Source organism: Hordeum vulgare, chromosome 3H, assembly GCF_904849725.1.
Source record: "Hordeum vulgare subsp. vulgare chromosome 3H, MorexV3_pseudomolecules_assembly, whole genome shotgun sequence".
Taxonomy (NCBI): Eukaryota; Viridiplantae; Streptophyta; class Magnoliopsida; order Poales; family Poaceae; genus Hordeum; species Hordeum vulgare.
Window position 1 is genome coordinate 558,958,498 of NC_058520.1, and position 16,408 is coordinate 558,974,905.

Below are 16,408 nucleotides of genomic sequence, written 5' to 3' on the forward strand. Positions count from 1 at the left end.
GGGTTGTGAGAGGTTGCGCACCAGCCACTGGTGGGCTGGTCACCCTCCCACTTAAGGCCCATGCGGACAAGGAGGAGGACTGGCCCAGAGGTGGTCGTCGCCCCTCCTTCCTTGGGGGCGAAGCCACCTATTGTTGGCCGTCGCCCCACCCTAGGGAAACCCTTGGGCGTCGGCCTCCTCCTCCCCTCCCCCTATATATACTAGAGAAGAGGGAGGGTAGCCACACCTAAAAGCCATGGCGCAACCCTCCTCTCTCCCTCTCTCTCTCTCTCTCTCTCTCTCTCTCTCTCTCTTAGTATTTCTCCACTGGCATGATTGCGAACAATCTTTGCCTTTTACTGGAAAATGTTTTTTAGGAAACAACAGAACTCTGATGCGTATTTTGTTCCCAAATAAATGGTACGAAGTCCTAATCTATACCTATAATAATAAAGGGACTATTTCTTCTTGTGACACGTCACAAAAATGCCCCTAAATTTATAAAATATTATCCATCAATATCACCTATAAGATCATCTCCAATAGATGATGTATATTTAGTGATGTAAAACTAGGTGTTGTATAATTTACAACACCAAAAAGTGCATTTTACATCACCAAAAGAAAGTCAACTCCAACAGATGATGTAAAACTCCAACTCCAATAGATGATGTAAAACCGATCGGCTGTCGCGCTGCTGCTGTTCGGCTGCTGCTATGCTACTGTTGGTTGGCTATCAGCCACATTTGCAACTCAAATTTTCATAAAAAGTACCAACAAAAGTTAAACATCAATCATGGTTTTTAGTTGCTACAAGCAAAAGTCAAACGAACTACTTGGTCCAAAAAATGAAAATGCACATAGAAATCACTCATCAAGGCCATCTTTGTGGACAGTTTCATCTTCACCGGTGGTGTCTTCATCTTCATCGCCATATTTGTCAATGTTTTCATATGTTGTAGTCTCATTGTCGAGAGCTCAATCAGAAGGACCATCATTGCTCATGTAGCCACCGAAGCCACCTCCCATGGTGCCACACATCATGTTGCCGCTGAAGCCACCTCCCATGGCACCCATCATGTTTCCACCGAAACCACCTCCCATGCCACCCATCATGTTGCCGCCGAAGCCACCTCCCATGTGATATCTACACACGCTTCTATTCTTGTAGACTATGTTGGGCCTCCAAGCGCAGAGGTTTGTAGGACAGCAACAATTTCCCTCAAGTGGATGACCTAAGGTTTATCGAACTCAGGAAAGAGAGGTTGAACATGGTCTCCCTCAAGCAACCGTGCAATTAAGAAACAAGAAGTCTCTTGTGTCCCCAACACACCTAATACGATTGTCAGTTGTATAGGTGCACTAGTTCGGCGAAGAGATGTTAAAAGACAAGTGATATGGATGGTAAAACAAGGTATTGTAAATCTGAAATAAAAATGGCAGCAAGGTAGCAAGTGACCAAAGTGAGCATAAATGGTGTAACAATGTTGAGAAACAAGGCCGAGGCTTCGTACTTTCACTAGTGGAAACTCTCAACAACATTAACATAGTCTAATCACATGATATTTCCACTAAAACATGCAATGGTGACGTACTCAGAGGTCATTCCTTTGTGATCAAGAGAGGACGATAATTATGTAGGGCTACAAAAGCACACCTCCGAGTTCGTAGTTTTCTCTATGGATTTCCCAATGTCACCGTGGCCATCCAAAGAGAGTACCACAATCACCACAACGTATCTCAAGGATAGTCAAAGACAAGCACCAAGAGACTTTGAATCTTCAACCAATTCACAAAAGAGGAAATTACTCATGAAAATATTCTTCTAATCCATGTCCGATAGACCGCTGTCACCATGGTCTCGGGGATTATACTAGATAAGATCAAGTGAGTACATCAATCCAATACATAGAAGAAGCGGAAACATCATGAGATCACCCTAGATTAACATAGCTTATGATCACAATCAAGATCACATCATGGGAGAGAGAATTAAGCACATAGCTATTGTAGAAGACCTCAGCCCCGAGGAGGAACTACTCCCGCTTCATGGAGGGAGGAAGCAACGTCGATGGAGATGAATCCGGGGGCACTTCCCCGTCCCAGATTGGTGCCGACACGGGAATTCCGGTCCCCCGAAACTTGTTGGCGATGGCGGCTGAGATCGGAATTGCTTCTCAAGAAAAGGGTTCCAGAATCAGGGTTTCCTCCACGGGGGGTAAATTTAGGCCAAAGGAGGGCGCCAGGGGGTGGACCCTCCACCCAGGAGGCCTGGTGGCGCGGCTAGGAGGGAGCCCGCGTAGGGAGGCCGCCTGGGTGAGCCTTGGCTCCTCTCTGGACCACCTTGGTGCTTCGTGAAGCTTTCGTCAGGCTGATTTTTATATATTTTTCTCAGAATTTTTGGGGCTCTGTAAATTGGGGTAAAAGTCCCTACAAAAAAGACATCAGCAGACAGAAACTAGCACTGGGTGCACTGAGTTAGTAGGTTAGTCCAAATATGTTGAAAAAGGTATGAAAGTGTACAAAAAACATAGCAATATCACCCAAAATTTGCATGGAGCAAGCAGAAATTATAGATACGTTTGGGACGTATCAACATCCCCAAGCTTAATTCCTTCTCGTCCTCGAGTAGGTAAATGATAACACAAATAATATCTGTGGTGACATGCTAAAACACATATAAGAACTTCAAAGTAAAGCAAGTAAGATATGCAATTAAAGTCAAGACAATAACAAGCAAGAGTCTATATCTAGTATTGAAACTAGCAAAGTAAGAACATAAAGGTGCAAGAGCTCTCGCTGTCCGTGACTCGAATGTCTCCAAATGTTGTTTGCGTGCAAGAAGTGGGAAATGGGTTTAGAGCATAAAAATATTATATAGTTTAATTGAGAACTCAATCTACTAAAACTTCACACTTGGTGTCCTTCGGAATCTTATTTTGACTCATCCACACACCACTAGTCAGGCACAAGTCAAAATGATCCTCTCCCTTTCGACTTTGAGCACTCATGCAACGGATGAGCACAAACAAGATATGTTGGCACTTAGGATGGCAAAGATAATAATGATGGGGAAGGAAGACACAAAAAGGTGTGAAAGGCTCACATCAATGAGGACAACCATAGGTGAAAGAAAGACAAATGATAGATATGATGTGAGGAGTAGGGATTGCCATGCAACGGATGCACATATGAGCTAAGGTAAGCTCTCCAATGGAACTAGTGGGGGTGCATCCAACTTGCTTGCTCATGAAGACCTAGAGATCATTTGAGGAGGCTCATCATTGGAATATACAAGCCAAGTTCTACAGTGTAAGGGTCCCCACATAGTTATGCATGAATGATAATCTCTATGAAGTACAAATATAACAATGGAATACGAGTGTGGATCTTTCAAAAGGAATAGTAGGGTTGCCCCCTTCTTCTTCTTTTTGTGGCCTCTTTGGCTCTTCCTATTTATCTCTCATTTGTCCTCTTTGGGATCTTTTAATTTGTTCTCTTTGGTATATTTTAATTTGTCCTCTTTGGGATCTTTTCCTCACTTTAGGGCAACACCCTATGTTCTACAAGAATAAAAAGAAGATCTTCACACTTTAATAGAAGTACTCAACATAAAGAAAAATGAAAACTATCATGATGTATGCAAATGTATGCGTGTGTCAATGTAGCAGGATATGCAATGATACTAGCGCGTCATGTAGCAATAATAAGGCAAGGCCCAACTAGCATGCAATTCCTCAATCAAGGAAAAGCATGTATGCCATGAAGATCAAGTCATGAGATGGTGGATGTTGCATGGCAATGTATCTCGGAAAGGCTATGGAAATGCCTCAATAGGTAGGTATGGTGGCTATTTTGAGGAAATATATAATGAGGCTTATGATGATAGAGCTGTTGGGTAACGTAGCATAAATTCAAAATTTTCCTACGCATATTCAGATCTTCCTATGGAGAGACCCGCAACGAGAGAGGGGTAAGAGCATCTTCATACCTTTGAAGATCGCTAAGTGGAAGCGTTGCTAGAACGCGGTTGACGGAGTCGTACTCGCAGCGATTCCGATCTAGTGCCGAACTACGGCACCTCTGCGTTCAACACACGTGCAGCCCGGTGACGTCTCCCGCACCTTGATCCAGCAAGGAGGAGGGAGAGGTTGGGGAAGAACTCCAGCAGCACGACGGCGTGGTGTCGATGGAGAGACGAGGTCACCCGGCAGGGCTTCGCCAAGCACCCGCAGAGAGAAGGAGGAAGAAGGGCACGGCTGCGCCGAGAGAGAGGGAAAAGTCTATCTCTCAATGGCCAAAAGTGCCCGGTATATATAGGGGAAGGGAGGGGCTGCGCCCCCTTGAGGGTTTCCCCCTCCTGGGGGGGCGGCAGCCCTAGATGGGGGCTGGTGCGGCAGCCAAGGGGGGAGGAGGGGTGTGGCGCACCCCTGGTGGGCCTTAGGCCCACGTGGCTTAGGGTTTGCCCCCCCTTTCTCTCCCTTGCGCATTGGGCTGAGTGGGGAGGCGCACCAGCCCACCTAGGGGCTGGTTCTCTCCCCCACTTGGCCCATCTTACCTCCCGGGGTCGTTGCCCCCCTTCGGTGGACCCCTGGGGCCACCTCCGGTGATGCCCGAAACACTTCCGGTGTCCGAAACCATTCATCCTATATATCAATCTTTACCTCCGGACCATTCCGGAGCTCCTCGTGACATCCGAGATCTCATCCGGGACTCCGAACAACTTTCGGTAACCTCGTATAACAATTCCCTATAACCCTAGCGTCATCGAACCTTAAGTGTGTAGACCCTACGGGTTCGGGAGACAGGCAGACATGACCGAGACACCTCTCCGGCCAATAACCATCAGCGGGTTCTGGATACCCATGGTGGCTCCCACTTGCTCCACGATGATCTCATCGGTGAACCACGATGTCAAGGATTCAATCAATCCCGTATACAATTCCCTTTGTCTGTCGGTATAGAACTTGCCCGAGATTCGATCGTCGGTATACCAATACCTTGTTCAATCTCGTTATCGGTAAGTCTCTTTACTCGTTCCGTAGCACGTCATCGTGTGACTAACTCCTTAGTCACATTGAGCTCATGATGATGTTCTACCGAGTGGGCCCATAGATACCTCTCCGTCACACGGAGTGACAAATCCCTATCTCGATTCGTACCAACCGAACGGACACTTTCGGAGGTACCCGTAGTGCACCTTTATAGTCACCCAGTTACGTTGTGACGTTTGATACACCCAAAGCACTCCTACGGTATCCGGGAGTTGCACAATCTCACGGTCGAAGGAAAATATACTTGACATTAGAAAAGCTTTAGCATACGAACAATACGATCTAGTGCTATGCTTAGGATTGGGTCTTGTCCATCACATCATTCTCCCAATGATGTGATCCCGTTATCAATGACATCTAATTTCCATGATCACGAAATCTATTGACTAACGAGCTAGCCAACTAGAGGCTTGCTAGGGACACATTGTGATCTATTTATTCACACATGTATTACTGTTTCCTGTTAATACAATTATAGCATGAACAATAGACGATTATCATGAACAAGGAAATATGATAATAACCATTTTATTATTGCCTCTAGGGCATATTTCCAACAGTCTCCCACTTGCACTAGAGTCAATAATCTAGTTACATTGTGATGTATCGAACACCCATAGCATTATGGTGTTGATCATGTTTTGCTCGTGGAAGAGGTTTAGTCAACGGGTCTGCAATATTCAGATCTGTGTGTACTTTAGAAATATCTATCACTCCACTCTGGACATGGTCCTGGATGGTGTTGTAGTGGCGTTTGATGTGCTTCGTCTTCCGGCGAAACCTGGGCTCCTTGGTTCTGGCAATGGCCCAGTGTTATCACAGAAGAGTGTCATTGGACCCGACGCGCTTGGAACCACTCTTCCTTAAGGAACGTTGTTTTGACGTCCATTTGCCAAATTTCATAATCATAAAAGGCGGCAATTGCTAACATGATTCGGACTGATTTCAGCTTCGCTACGGGAGAGAAAGTCTCTTCCTAGTCAACTCCTTGAATTTTTCGAAAACCATTTGCGACAAGTCGAGCTTTGTAAACGGTTACATTACCGTTTGCATGAGTCTTCTTCTTGAAGATCCATTTTTTTTCTATGGCTCGCCGGTCATCGGGCATGTCCACCAAAGTCCATACTTTGTTCTCATACATGGATCCTATCTCGGATTTCATAGCCTCAAGCCATTTGTTGGAATCCGGGCCCGCCATCGCTTCTTCATAGTTCGAAGGTTCACCGTTGTCTAACAACATGATTTCCATCACAGGGTTGTCGTACCACTCTGGTGTGGAGCGTGCCCTTGTGGACCTTCACGGTTCAGTAGTAACTTGATCTGAAGCTTCATGATCATCATCATTAACTTCCTCTTCGGTTGGTGTAGGCGCCACAGGAACAACTTCCCGCGCTACGCTACTATCTTGTTCGAGAGAGGGTGTAATTACCTCATCAAGTTCTACCTTCCTCCCACTTACTTCTTTCGAGAGAAACTCTTTCTCTAGAAAGGATCCGTTCTTGGCAACAAAGGTTTTACCTTCGGATCTAAGATAGAAGGTATACCCAATAGTTTCCTTAGGGTATCCTATGAATACGCATTTCTCCGCTTTGGGTTCGAGCTTTTCTGGTTAAAGTTTCTTCACATAAGCATCGCAGCCCCAAACTTTAAGAAACGACAACTTAGGTTTCTTGCCAAACCATAGTTCATACGGTGTCGTCTCAACGGATTTAGACGGTGCCCTATTTAAAGTGAATGCTACAGTTTCTAATGCGTATCCCCAAAATGATAGCGGTAAGTCGGTAAGAGACATCATAGATTGTACCATATCTAATAAAGTGTGATTACGATGTTCAAACACTCTGTTGCGTTGCGGTGTGCCGGGCGGCGTCAGTTGTGAAACGATTCCACACTTCCTTAGGTGTGTGCCAAACTCGTGACTCAAATATTCTCCTCCACGATCAGATCGTAGACACTTAATTTTTCTGTCACGTTGATTCTCGACCTCACTCTGAAATTCCTTGAACTTTTCAAATGTCCCAGGTTTGTGCTTCATCAAGTAGGTATACCCATACCTACTCAAATCATCGGTGAGAGTGAGAAGATAACGACAGCCACCGCGAGCTTCAACGTTCATTGGACCACACACATCAGTATGTATTATTTCCAATAAGTCGGTCGCTCTCTCAATTATACCTGAGAATGGAGTCTTAGTCATCTTGCCCATGAGGCACGGTTCGCATGTGTCAAATGATTCAAAATCAAGAGACTCTAATAGTCCATCAATATGGAGCTTCTTCATGCGCTTAACGCCGATATGACCAAGGCGGCAGTGCCACAAGTATGTGGAACTATCATTATCAACTTTACATCTTTTGGTACTCACACTATGAATATGTGTAACACCACGATCGAGATTCATCAAGAATAAACCATTCACCAGCGGAGCATGACCATAAAACATCTCACTCATATAAATAGAACAACCATTATTCTCTGACTTAAATGAGTAGCCGTCTCGCATTAGGCAAGACCCTGATACAATGTTCATTCTTAAAGCTCGTACTAAATAACAATTATTAAGGTTTAAGACTAATCCCGACGGTAGATGTAGAGGTAGCGTGCCGACGGCGATCACATCGACCTTTGCACCATTCCCGAGGCGCATCGTCACCTCGTCCTTGGCCAGTCTCCGCTTATTCCGCAGTCCCTGCTTTGAGTTGCAAATGTGAGCAACAACACCGGTATCAAATACCCAGGAGCTACTACGAGCGCTGGTAAGGTACACATCAATAACATGTATATCACATATACCTTTAACGTTGCCGGTCTTCTTGTCGGCTAAGTATTTGGGGCAGTTCCGCTTCGAGTGACCCTTTCCCTTGCAATAGAAGCACTCAGTCTTAGGCTTGGGTCCATTCTTTTTCTTCTTCCCGGCATCTGGCTTACCGGGCGCGGCAACAACTTTGTCGTCTTTCTTGAAGTTCTTCTTACCCTTGTCTTTCTTGAAACTAGTGGTCTTGTTGACCATCAACAATTGATGCTCTTTCCTGATTTCTACTTCTGCAGACTTGAGCATCGAGTACAACTCGGGAATGGTCTTCTCCATCCCTTGCATGTTGTAGTTAAGCACAAAGCCTTTGTAGCTTGGTGGGAGAGACTGGAGGATTCTGTCAATTATAGCATCATCCGGAAGTTCGACTCCAAGTGAAGTCAGACGACCGTGTAACCCAGACATTTTGAGTATGTGCTCACTAACAGAACTATTCTCCTCTATCTTACAGCTAAAGAACTTGTCGGAGACTTCATATCTCTCGACACGGGCATGAGCTTGAAAAACTAGCTTCAGCTCCTGGAACATCTCATATGCCACGTGTTGATCAAAACGCCTTTGGAGCCCCGTTTCTAAACTGTATAACATGCCACACCTAACCAGAGAGTAGTCATCACTCCGCGTTTGCCAGACGTTCAGAGTGTCCTGGGCTGCTGCGGGAGCGGGAGGGTCACCTAGCGGCGCATCTAGGACATAAGACTTTTTAGCTGCTTCAAGGATGAGCCTCAAGTTGCGAACCCAGTCCGCATAGTTGCTACCATCATCTTTCAGCTTGTTTTTCTCTAGGAATGCGTTGAAATTGAGGTTGACGTTGGCCATCTACAATATTTATAAAGACAACTTTTAGACTAAGTTCATGACAATTAAGTTCATTTAATCAAATTAAGTATGAACTCCCACTTAAATCGACATCCCTCTAGTCATCTAAGTGATACATGATCCATGTTGACTAACCCGTGTCCGATCATCACGTGAGACGGACTAGTCACCATGGTGAGCAACTTCATGCTGATCGTATTCAACCATACGACTCATGTTCGATCTGTCGGTCTCTTGTATTCGAGGTCATGTCTGTACATGCTAAGCTCGTCGAGTCAACCTAGGTGTTTCGCGTGTGTAAATCTGGCTTACACCCGTTGTATGCGAACGTTAGAATCTATCAGACCCGATCATCACGTGGTGCTTCGAGACAACGAACCTTCTCAATGGTGCACACTTAGGGGAATACGTTCTCGAAATTTTAAGAGGGATCATCTTATTATGCTACCGTCGTTCTAAGCAATAAGATGTAAAACATGATAAACATCACAATGCAATCATATAGTGACATGATATGGCCATTATCATCTTCGCCCTTTCAATCTCCATCTTCAGGCACCGCATGATCATCATCGTCACTGGCGTGACACCATGATCTCCATCATCATGATCTCCATAATCGTGTCTCCGTGAAGTCTTCACGCCAACTACTACTATCACTACTACTATAGCTAACCGTTAGCAATGAAGTAAAAGTAGTAAGCACATGGCGTTGCATCTCATACAATAAATTAAGACAACTCCTATGGCTCCTGCCGGTTGTCATACTCATCGACATGCAAGTCGTAAAACCTATTACAATAACATGATCATCTCATACATCATACATGCAACATCACAACTTTGGCCATATCACATCACATGTCAAACCCTGCAAAAAACAAGTTAGACGTCCTCTAATTGTTGTTGCAAGTTTTACGTGGCTGATTTGGGTTTCTAGCAAGAACGCCTTCTTACCTACGTGACAGCCACAACGATGATATGCCAAAGCTATTTACCCTTCATACGGACCCTTTTCATCAAATCCAATCCGACTAGAGTAGGAGAGACAGACACCCGCTAGCCACCTTTATGCACGGTGTGCATGTCTGTCGGTGGAACCAGTCTCACGTAAGCGTACGTGTAAAGTTGGTCCGGGCCGCTTCATCCCACAATACCGCCGGAAAAGAATAAGACTAGTAGCGGCAAGCAAATTGACAAATCATCGCCCACAACTTTTGTGTTCCACTCGTGCATAGAATCTACGCATAGAAAACCTGGCGCGGATGCCACTGTTGGGTAACGTAGCATAAATTCAAAATTTTCCTACGCATATTCAGATCTTCCTATGGAGAGACCAGCAACGAGAGAGGGGTAAGAGCATCTGCATACCTTCGAAGATTGCTAAGCGGAAGCGTTGCTAGAACACGGTTGATGGAGTCGTACTCGCAGCGATTCCGATCTAGTGCCGAACAACGGCACCTCCGCGTTCAACACACGTGCAGCCCGGTGACGTCTCCGGCACCTTGATCCAGCAAGGAGGAGGGAGATGTTGGGAAAGAACTCCAGCAGCACGACGGCATGGTGTCGATGGAGAGACGAGGTCTCCCGGCAGGGCTTCGCCAAGCACCGGCAGAGAGGAGGAGGAAGAAGGGCAGGGCTGCGCCGAGAGAGAGGGAAAAGTCTATCTCTCAATGGCCAAAAGTGCCCGGTATATATAGGGGAAGGGAGGGGCTGCACCCCTTGAGGGTTTCCCCCTCCTGGGGCGCGGCAGCCATAGATGGGGGCTGGTGCGGCAGCCAAGGGGGGAGGAGGGGTGTGGCGCAACCCTGGTGGGCCTTAGGCCCACCTGGCTTAGGGTTTGCCCCCCTTTTCTCTCCCTTGCGCATTGGGCTGAGTGGGGAGGCGCACCAGCCCACCTAGGGGCTGGTTCCCTCCCCACTTGGCCCATCTTACCTCCCACGGTCGTTGCCCCCTTCGGTGGACCCCCGGGGCCACCTCCGGTGGTCCCGGTACGTTACCGGTGATGCCCGAAACAGTTCCGGTGTCCAAAACCATCCATCCTATATATCAATCTTTACCTCCGGGCCATTCTGGAGCTCCTCGTGACGTCCGGGATCTCATCCGGGACTCCGAACAACTTTCGGTAACCTCGTATAACAATTCCCTATAACCCTAGCGTCATCAAACCTTAAGTGTGTATACCCTAAGGGTTCGGGAGACAGGCAGACATGACCGAGACACCTCTCCAGCCAATAACCATCAGCGGGGTCTGGATACCCATGGTGGCTCCTCCTTGCTCCATGATGATCTCATCGGATTAACCACGATTTCAAGGATTCAATCAATCCCGTATACAATTCCCTTTTGTTTCTCGGTATAGAACTTGCCCGACATTCGATCGTCGGTATACCAATACCTTGTTCAATCTCGTTACCGGTAAGTCTCTTTACTCGTTCCGTTGCACGTCATCGTGTGACTAACTCCTTAGTCACATTGAGCTCATGATGATGTTCTACCGAGTGGGCCCAGAGATACCTCTCCGTCACACGGAGTGACAAATCCCGATCTTGATACGTACCAACCCAACAGACACTTTCGGAGGTACCCGTAGTGCAAATTTATAGTCACCCAGTTACGTTGTGACGTTTGATACACCCAAAGCACTCCTACGGTATCCGGGAGTTGCACAATCTCACGGTCGAAGGAAAAGATACTTGACATTAGAAAAGCTTTAGCATACGAACAATACGATCTAGTGTTATGCTTAGGATTGGATCTTGTCCATCACATCATTCTCCCAATGATGTGATCCCGTTATCAATGACATCTAATGCCCATGATCACGAAACCATGATCATCTATTGACTAACGAGCTAGCCAACTAGAGGCTTGCTAGGGACACATTGTGATCTATTTATTCACACATGTATTACTCTTTCCTGTTAATACAATTATAGCATGAACAATAGACGATTATCATGAACAAGGAAATATGATAATAACCATTTTATTATTGCCTCTAGGGCATATTTCCAACAAGAGCGTATCATGCCAAGGATTTGGATGCACCGGCGAAGTATGCACCAACTCTCAAGATGAGAAAGGGCAATGCACGGTACCGAAGAGTCTAGCAAAATATGGATGGTGGAAGTGCCAACAATCGAATACTCACATTAGTCCGAAGAATTCATGCACTTATTATAGGTAACTCTCTATCTAGTCAGGAGATTCACAGAGAGATAAGTACTCCGAGGAGGAGTGTTTGGGGGTTTGGTTATCCTTGCACATCCTCGACCCATGATAACGTGAGGATACTCTATATATTCCAACCCCTCCAGAGGTTAGCGATCCATCTAGTAGCTAGAGTTCTCAACTATTTTTTTTAAATACACACGGATTTGCCAAAATACGACACCTATCACTAATAGGCTCAAGCTCTTGACACCAAAAGTCCAAACGTTACTCAAATCAATACCTCAAAACTGTTGCAAGTTACTACTACACTTAAATATCAACCACAATTACCTACTCATGCAAGACACACAACTCAGTGCAACAAGCCAACTCTCTAAACAAGATAAGCATGATAACTCAAGAGTGTTCCAAAAGCATCTAAATAATATCTCTTAAAAAGATAAAGCATGAAAACTAAGAGCTAAGCATGACAGAAGCTATGAAAAGATAAAGAACACACAAAAAGATAAGAATGAAAACCTATGTTGTGTTCTAGGGTGGAGTGGAGTGTCTTTCTCTCCCAAACAAATAAGGCTAGGGTCCAACTTGTTATGAACAACAAGAAAAACTAAAACAAACTAAAAAGTAAAGAGCGGGACACTCCAAGCATAACACATAACATATGAAGTGATAAAAATATAGCAAGGAGAAGGACGAACTGATGATTGGTGATGGAGAAGGGGATGCACGGGGGCATCCCCAAGCTTAGACACTTGAGTCTCCTTGCATATTTCTTGGGGGTGCATGGGGGCATCCCCAAGCTTGAGTGCTTGACACTCCTGGATCTTATTTCATCATCTTCCATCGCATACTTGAAAACTCCCTTCATACGGAACTCATTATAAGCTGATTAGAGTGGTTAGTACCCATAATAAAATAATTTTTCTCCACTGGAAATAAAGATTTTCATGAAGAGATACTGTTTCTCAAGATTGCCCAAAAGTTTTTTGCAAAGAAAAAGCAAGCTTAAGATTTGCAAAATGATGAAAACGCAAAACGTGGCAGAATCTCTGAAAAACAGACCAACAGGTAGTAAATAATTTCTTCAGGGCACTTCTGCAACTCAAATAAAAAAACTCAGAACAGACGCCAGAAAGCCAATTTTATAGAGCATGTTGTAAAAACAATTCAGATCAAAAAGATGATCTGATGATTTTTGGTGATTTTTTTTGTCAAGCAAACAAAATCTGTTTCTGGACAGCATGTCACAACTTTTGAACTTTCTTGCAATCGGAGGCTAAAACTTGGCACAAAGCTTAAAAGTAAAGATACAATGATGTTGCTACAGTAGTAACACACATCAAGACCACTAAAAACTGAAAGTAAAAACTCAAAGTAAAGATAACAAGGGTTGTCTCCCTAGAGCTCTTTCTTTATAGCCATAAAGATAGGCTTAAGATTTTAATGATGCTCTCGTAGGAATAAGAGTTGTAGAACAAAAGAGAGCATCAAGAAGCAAATACCAAACACATTTAAGTCTAACATGCTTCCTATGCATAGGAATATTGCAATAGAATAATTCATTGAAGCACAAAGCAATAAGCATAGGAAGGTAAAACAAGTGCAGCTTCGAAACCTTGAACATAAAGAGAGGGAACTTGATATTATTGAAATATCTATAAGCATATGTTCGCTTCTCATAATAATTTTCAGTGGGATCATGAATGAACTCAACTATATAACTATCACATAAGGCATTATTTCCATGATCCAAAAGCATAAAAGTATCATTACTCTTCTTATAAGCAAAATCTTTCTTATTAGGAATAGTGAGAGTAAAGCAATCATTATAATCATGGTAATCATCAAAGCAAATTTTCTCCTCAAAAGTTGGGGGACTAAAATATCATGTTCATCAAACCCGTCATCCCCAAGCTTAGAGCTTTCCATGTCATTAGCAATATTGATATTCAAAGAAAGCATACTAATATCATTGCCACCATCATAATTGTTATGCAAATAATAAAGTTCCATAGGTTTTTAAATTTTCTCCTCAAACACTTCATGCCCTAGTTCAAGATAAAGTTTATAAAGCTCTCTCATATTTTTGTTGTTTTCCATTAAGCCTAACTAGTGAAATAAAACAAGAAACGAAAATATTTAATTGCAAGATCTAAAGATATACCTTCAAGCACTCACCTTCCCGGCAAAGGCGCCAGAAATAGCTTGATGTCTACGCACGCTTCTATTCTTGTAGACTATGTTGGGCCTCCAAGCGCAGAGGTTTGTAGGACAGAAGCAATTTCCCTCAAATCGGTGACCTAAGGTTTATCGAACTAAGCGAAGTAGAGGTTGAAGATGGTCTCTCTCAAGCAACCCTGCAATTAAGAAACAAGAAGTCTCTTGTGTCCCCAACACACCTAATACAATTGTCAGTTGTATAGGTGCACTAGTTCGGCGAAGAGATGTTAAAAGACAAGTGATATGGATGGTAAAACAAGGTATTGTAAATCTGAAATAAAAATGGAAGCAACGTAGCAAGTGACAAAAGTGAGCATAAACGGTGTAACAATGTTGAGAAACAAGGTCGGGGCTTCGTACTTTCACTAGTGGCAACTCCCAACAACATTAACATAGTCTAATCACATGATATTTCCACTAAAACATGCAATGGTGACGTACTCGGAGGTCATTCCTTTGTGATCAAGAGATGGCGATAATTATGTAGGGCTACAAAAGCACACCTCAGAGTTCGCAGTTCTCTATATGGATTTCCCAATTGTAAGTGCATCTAGTGCCCCTTAGTGATTTTGGTGGTTTGAAGACTTATAGGTTAAGTATCTAATGTGTTTATAAGTGTACACAGGATCTATAAGTCATTGAGGAGTTTGAGATATTTGAAGAATATCGACCCCTAAAAATATATGTCTTCAGTTGAAGAAATTGGTCTGAAGCTGAAAAAATGAATCGCGAAGAAATTGCGATGAAATTGACATTCCTCATGAAGATATTGATATTGAGAAGATCGGTGGTTCCTGAAGAAAATCGTTCTGAAGAAATTGAAGCGTGAAGATTTTTGCTTTCTGTTTTACTTTCTTCGCATTTGATGAATAGGAACACCGTACTATTAAAGGGGGTCAAAGTAACACTATGGAATGGATTTCCTCATGATGGTCAACCCAAGCCAAATCCTACCAAAAGCCTCAAGTGAGGAATATGAGTGACATGAGGACTCTCACAGTTGAGGGTCCCGACCGTTTCGATAAGCCACGCCAAGTCACTGATCTTATCCACTCCAACGGTCATATTATTTAAGGGCATTAATGTCAAATCATGTCGGGATGCTCCCAGGCTATAAATAGCCGCCCCCCACAACCACTAGCTGGTTGGCTGCTCCGTTAGAAACTGACACTTGTCATAAGAGCAACCCAAATTCCTCAGAGCTTTCGAGAGTAAATCATCAGTGAGGAAATACACCACCCATCGAAACCACAAACCAAACCTAGTGATTGAGCATCACTGAAGAAGTTGTTCCTGTGTGGGACTGAAGCCTTTTACCTTTGAGGATTGTGCATCCTCCAGACGGTTAGGCGTCATGGTCTAGAGCAATCCAGCAGTCAATTGTGGATCGCCGGGTGACCGAGTTTGTGAGGGTTTGGAAGTCTACCCTGAAGACTTACCACGAGTGTTGGGCGAGGACTGTGTGTCCTTAGCTCAAGGAGAGTACGGTAGGGACTGTGTGTCCCGGGACTGGGTGTCCTTTGGTTTAAATACCAAGCCGCTCCAAACCAGATGTACAATTGTCACAGCAGTTGGAACTGGGTCATCAACAACAGTCTTCACCAAGAATCGGGTTCTAATTCCTCAACTCTTTACATTCTCTCTATTATGTGTTGATGACATTCACTGTAACTGTCTGAAGAATTTGCTGAAGACTTTCTATGAATTTCCTCAACTCCAAATTCTTCACTTGAGTTAATCATCATCTGTTTTCTACGTGCCTGCTTACTGTGCAATCTGTTTTCATAATCTTCACTCTGTAATACTGCTGTTGTGAACGATTGCACGATTGATCCTTAACTGTTTCCGTTGTAAGTTAGTCATCAGTGAGGAATTTCCTCAAAAGGAATTTCCTCAGTGATGAAATTCTAAAAATCTCCTATTCACCCCCCTCTAGTCGATATAACGCACTTTCAATTGGTATCAGAGCAAGGTACTCCCTTGTTATGTGTGATTTTGGTTTAACCACCTGGAGTTTTAGTTATGTCGACTGCAGGCATGTTTAAGGTGACTGCAGCATGTCCCACCTACGAGGGAAAGAACTTTCCCTTTTGGAAGAACAAAATGCAAATGCATCTACAAGCTATTGACAATGATCTCTGGTATATTGTGGAAAATGGCGTTCCCCTCGTTTCTGCCAATGTCACTGCAGCTGATGTGAAGAAATTCCAGCAACTCGATTCTCAAGCGAAGAACATCATCTGTGGTCATCTGAGTCGTGGCCAGTTTGGAAGAGTAAGTGCCTTAGGCTCTGCAACACTGATCTGGGAGAGACTGTGCAAGGTAAATGAAGGAGTATCAACCCAAC